This window comes from Maniola jurtina, chromosome 5, assembly GCF_905333055.1.
Source record: "Maniola jurtina chromosome 5, ilManJurt1.1, whole genome shotgun sequence".
Taxonomy (NCBI): Eukaryota; Metazoa; Arthropoda; class Insecta; order Lepidoptera; family Nymphalidae; genus Maniola; species Maniola jurtina.
The window spans coordinates 2,862,629-2,868,628 of record NC_060033.1 but is presented as its reverse complement, the minus strand read 5'-3'; positions in this window follow the sequence as shown (position 1 = coordinate 2,868,628).

Genomic DNA, 6,000 nt, shown 5'->3' with positions numbered 1-6,000 from the left:
TTATTTTCCAAAAACCGGTCTCTGGTCGTGTCTTCATTCTGAAGATCGTAGCGAAATTCCAGCCACAAAAGGACCAATTGTGTCTATGGGTCCGATTATGTAAAAGTACGAACCAATGGTCTGACCATCAAGTTTGTGAGCATCCTCTCCCTCTTGTCCTAAGTACTTCCTAAGTGAAAAAAATGGTCATCGTCGAAAATAGGAAAACATATGAAAACTTCTCCAATAGAATAATCTCAAAGTCCGAAAAACATCTTGTGAAATTTTAAAATCGATGATAAATTGCTCGGACCGGCTAATATACGAGTAGAAAATGATCGATGCGAGACCGTAAAACGCAAGCTTTGAAATGGGACTGATCCATCTTTTCGGAACTATCTTTTGAAAAGTAGAACTTGAACATTTTCTCGAGTTTTTGGTGCGACTAGATTTTGCTCTTGGCTTTACTTATGTTATATTTAACCCCCGACCCAAAAAGAGGGCTGTTATAAGTTTGACGTGTGTATCTGTGTATCTTTGTATCTGTCTGTGGTATTGCAGCTCCTAAACCAATGAACCGATTTTAATTTAGTTTTTTTTTTGTTTGAAATGTGGCTTGATCGAGAGTGTTCTTAGCTATAATCCAAGAAAATCGATTCAGCCATTTGAAAGTTATCAGCTTTTTTCTAGTTACTGTAACCTTCATTTGTCGGGGGTGTTATAAATTTTTAATTTACACTTGTTAAATTTTTTCTTGGGATTTCTACCAATACAGTACCTACTAGTAAGTTCGGTCAACCTAGTATTATTTTAAACCGAAAACCAGTGGATCTCTGCGATTTGTTTGATGTCGTCAGTCCACGTAGAAGGATTGTTCATGCTGCGCTTTCCGGTGCATGGCCACCATTTGAGCACCTTAGGGGTCCTACGCCTATCGTTCGAACTAAGTGTGTGTGCTAGGAATATTGCCACTTCAACTTGGAACCCGTTCAAATATAATCAGAAAAAAAACCTGCAAAAGAACCTTAAAGGTATTCATACCTTAAGAGTACCTAAATCTTTTTATGATAACAATACCAAAACAACCTTAACCTAATAAACCGGCGGGAGAGCAAATGAAAAATTCTACGAAATCAAGAGCCCCATATGAAATATGTAGGGGTAATTGAATCTCGGCTTTGCAGCCACTTTGTCAAACCACCCTTTGCGACATGATCACGTTTTTGTACGGGTTTTCGAAATGATTAGCTGTCTTTTGACATCCGACCGCTTTCATTACGAGTCTGACGAGTGTCTGACGAGTAGGTCGCTTGTCAGAACCTACTTTGAAATTGAAATGCTTTTTAGAGATCCATACCTCCAAAAAAAGGAACCGTTATGGGATCACTTAGTTGTCTGTCTGTCAACACTCAAGACCCTTGTCACGAACGTGTGGTAGGTATCAAGTTGAAATTAATATAAAATACTCAGATCTATAATTCGTTGGAGCTGTGAAATCAGGGGAATCAATACCTATTAGTGTAATTCCCGTTGACGTAGAATAATAAAATTTGGCAAGAACTCAAGAAGCAAAAGGTTTGCCTTATATTTAGCACAAGTGAAGGGAAAAATCCGAAAGCCATAAAAAAATTTGCGATTACAAATTTATATTTGCAGTTGGAGATAATTTAAGAAAAAAAATAACTACACGTCGTATTCTTCTAAAGTATGGAACCCTCGCTGCGTAAGTCCAACTCGCACTTGGCCGGTTTTTTAAAAGTAAGTACCGCTTTTACCAAGGTTATGCTTATGAACTCTACCGTATAAGTTTTGCGTTGAGCTTTGTACTTACTGCTTATTTTTAACTAGCTGTGCCCGCGACTTCGTTCGCGTGGAATAGTGACCGCGCTTTATATAGCCACGGACGCTCAGGCGCGAGGCGTGTAGTACGTACTCTGCACGTTAAAAATGTTCGCCGTGATTCTTTAAATTGACATAACTTTTTTATTTATGAACCGATTGACATGAAATAAACACTAAATGTTAAGTGAAGCTTACTACAATATATTAGTGAAAACCGTATCTAAATCGAATAAGCCGTTTCTGATATTAGCGTGCACAAACACACAGACAAACAGACAAACAGATAAACAGACAAAAAAAAATTAAATACAATTTCGGATTCGGCATCGATATAATAACAACCCCTGCTACTTTTTTTTTATATATATCTATTGTACAGACACCACTTTTCTACAATTTTATTATATGTATAGACTAGCTGTGCCCGCGACGTCGTTCGCGTGGAATAGTGACTTTTCGCGCTTTATATAGCCACGGACGCTCAGGCACGAGGCGCCGTGATTCTTTAAATTGACATAACTTTTTTATTTATGAACCGATTGACATGAAATAAACACTAAATCCTAAGTGAAGCTTATTACAATATATTAGTGAAAACCGTATCTAAATCGAATAAGCCGTTTCTGAGATTAGCGTGCACAAACACACAGACAAACAGACAAACAGACAAACAGACAAAAAAAAAATTAATTACAATTTCGGGTTCGGCATCGATATAATAACAACCCCTGCTACTTTTTTTTTATATATTTCCATTGTACAGACACCACTTTTCTACAATTTTATTATATGTATAGATGTGAGACGTGAGAAGAGAACTAGCTTTTATATTGCTTTCATAGTTTTTCTAGTGGTTTCCTTAGTCACTAGTTTTAGGAAGGCTACATTATGAGCTTTTGAGCTCATTTTGGCATCGAGATTTTTTCCAATTTTTTTTAAGTTAAAATATTTGCCGTTTCCCACTTCTTTAAAATAATTAATAAATCTAGCATTCTACTCACGAGTACACGGTACAGCTAGGGTCTCCTCTCAGTATAAAAACAGCATAGGCTACAGTCTACCACGCTGGCCCTGTGTGGATTGGCTGACTTCACACACCTTCGACTACATTATGAGAACTCTCAGGCATACAGATTTCCTCACGATGTTTTTCTCACCGTTGAAACAAGTGATATTTAACTGCTTAAAACGCACATATTATTATCCCCTAAAGTTACAGGTGCATGCCCGGGATCGAATCCCCGACCTCCCGAACGAAGTAATAATAATATAGTTAACAAGTAATACTCTATTAAGTAATTAAATATCATGTAGTTAGGTAATAATGTAGTAGTAAGTAATAAAATTATGAGTCATAAGATGTGAAAATGCAACGATAGAGGATGAACAGCTGGGGACCTTTAAAAAAACTAGGTTTAAGCTTAGATTACATTAGAATATTAATATAAGTGCAATTTAAATAGCAACAGGTAAAAAAAGTTGAAACTAAAAAAAAGACCTCCCGAACGGAATGCCGATATCTTAACCACTAGTCTATCACCGCTAGTAGACCTAATGAAAATTATAGGTATCATGAGAATTAGTATCACGGAGCTACAGGCACTTTGTCAAATGAGATCTTTTGCGGGAAGGTTAGGTTTTTTTTTTTTTGAAATAATTAGCAGTCTTTTGATATGCCGCAATTTTCGTCGCAGGCCTGATGAGTTTTTTCGCTACGTCGAAGCCGAAAGGGCCTCTTTGCGTGCTGCAAGCAAAGCACCGCTGCCTCTGCGTGCTTGTGCAACGGCGTGTATTAAAAACCCGCCAAGTGCGTGTCGGACTGGTGCAACTAGGGTTCGTATCTTGAAATAATTAGCAGTCTTTTGATATGCAGCAATTTTCATCACAGACCTGATGAGTTTTTTCGCTACGTCGCAGCCGAAAGGGCCTCTTTGCGTGCTGCAAGCAAAGCACCGCTGCCTCTGCGTGCTTGTGCAACGGCGTGTATTAAAAAACCCGCCAAGTGCGTGTCGGACTCGTGCAACTAGGGTTCCGTACCTTGAAATAATTAGCAGTCTTGATATGCAGCAATTTTCATCACAGACCTGATGAGTTTTTTCGCTACGTCGCAGCCGAAAGGGCCTCTTTGCGTGCTGCAAGCAAAGCACCGCTGCCTCTGCGTGCTTGTGCAACGGCGTGTATTAAAAAACCCGCCAAGTGCGTGTCGGACTCGTGCAATTAGGGTTCCATACCTTAAAATAATACGTGCAATTATTTTGGTGCTTAAATTATCTCCAACTTTAAATATATTTGTGATTGAAAATTTTCAGGTAATTTTAAATATAAAATGGAACTTAGATATATTTACAGATTTTTTCCTTTACTTGTGCTTTAAGACATTGCTTCTAGCCAAACTTGATTTTAGTTCAACGGGAAGTACCTACCATAAAGGTTTTGATCTCATGCAAGTTTCCAAACATTGACAGAGATAGACAGACCATTAACAGACAGACAGACATCGAAGTGATCTTAAAAGGGTTTCTTTTTCGGTACGGAACCCTAAAAATGCACCATTTATTTCGCTTTTAGAAATTCTTGTTACTACTAGCTTTTGCCTGGAACTTCGTCTGAGTTGATTTCAAGAGCGCGTAGCGTTGCACCTTTTAAAAAGAAGTTGTTTGCTTGTTTTTATTATTGTTTCTTTTACAGTTTTATGCAAAAGTCGCTGGTCTTTCAAAACTTCTTTGGAGGTAATTACATTTTTAATCATAATATGCTTAATACACATACACACACACAGACACACACACACACACACACACACTAAGTAGATTTCACACATTATTTTGGAATGACTAAACACAAGTTGTTAGGAATGGTATTAACCACATTATTATTTTTATACCATAGCCTGAATTTATTTTATTTGTCAAAAGATGTACCTACCTATGATTTCTAGATTTAGGGTCTGTATTCACAATCTCCAGATAAACACTATCCATTGGAAAATTTGCCATTTTGACAGATTCCCAATACAAAAACTGTCATAACATCAAATATTTTAGGTATTTTAATTTTAATTTTAATTACGTAATTTATTTTAAACGTTTATCTGGAGATTGTAAAACAGGCCCTTGGTATCAGCTCTTTTCTAGTTATTACTGTAACCTTCACTTGTCGGGAGTGTTATAAATTTTTAATTTACATCTCAAATTTTACGGAAAATTAAATTTCGTTACAACCCCAAATAAATAAATTCCAATCGGAAACAATCCCTCTTTTTATCCAGAGCAGTATCCGGGAGTCACGTCCCGGCATTATCCCGGTGCCGGTGTTCGGACGCGTCGCCAGCGCTGCTGTAAAATTGATATTTGTTGAAATGAACTTCATAAGTGTGAAAAATTTAAGAATGCGCTAACACGCTAAAGCTCCATCATTAGTAAAGTAGCGACACTGAAATTTGTTCTTTTTCAAGTTTTTCAATATTCAAAACCCTATCTAGATACCTACCTATTTTATCTTTTACAAAATTCATAGCCAAAATACCAAGAAACTATTGTTTTGACGAATTTCATAAGTGTGAAATATTTAAGAATGTGCTAACACGCTAAAACTTCATCTTTAGTAAAGTGGCAACACTGAAATTTATTCGTTTTCAAGATAATATTCAAAACCCTACCTAGATACCTATCTATTTAAAGTATTTTATTCTTTACAAAATTCATGGCCAAAATACCTAGAAACTATTGCTTTGGCTTTAAGCTATCATATGAGTATCTACTTGTACCGCATACAACTTAATTTAAGATAACAAAGTACGATAGAAGTTATTGAAAATAACCAGGAAAGGCCAAATTCGAACCTACAAAGTTAATTAAAAGTAGTAGCCTCAATAGCTCAACGGTTATAGGAGCGGACTGAAATCCGAAAGGTCGGCGGTTCAAATCCCACCCGTTGCACTATTATCGTACCCACTCCTAGCACAAGCTGGCGAGGGGAAATGGGATGTTAGTCATGATAAAAAAAAAACTTTTAGCCGAAATCAAATCAATTTATCTATACGTAGTCTGTCGATAGGTAACTTAGTGACTCTGATAATTTGTTAGAAAGATAACAATTTTTGACAATAATTATTTATTGTAAACTTACTAAGTTATTAACGGATAGAATAATTATGAATTTCGACCTAGGTCAACATTA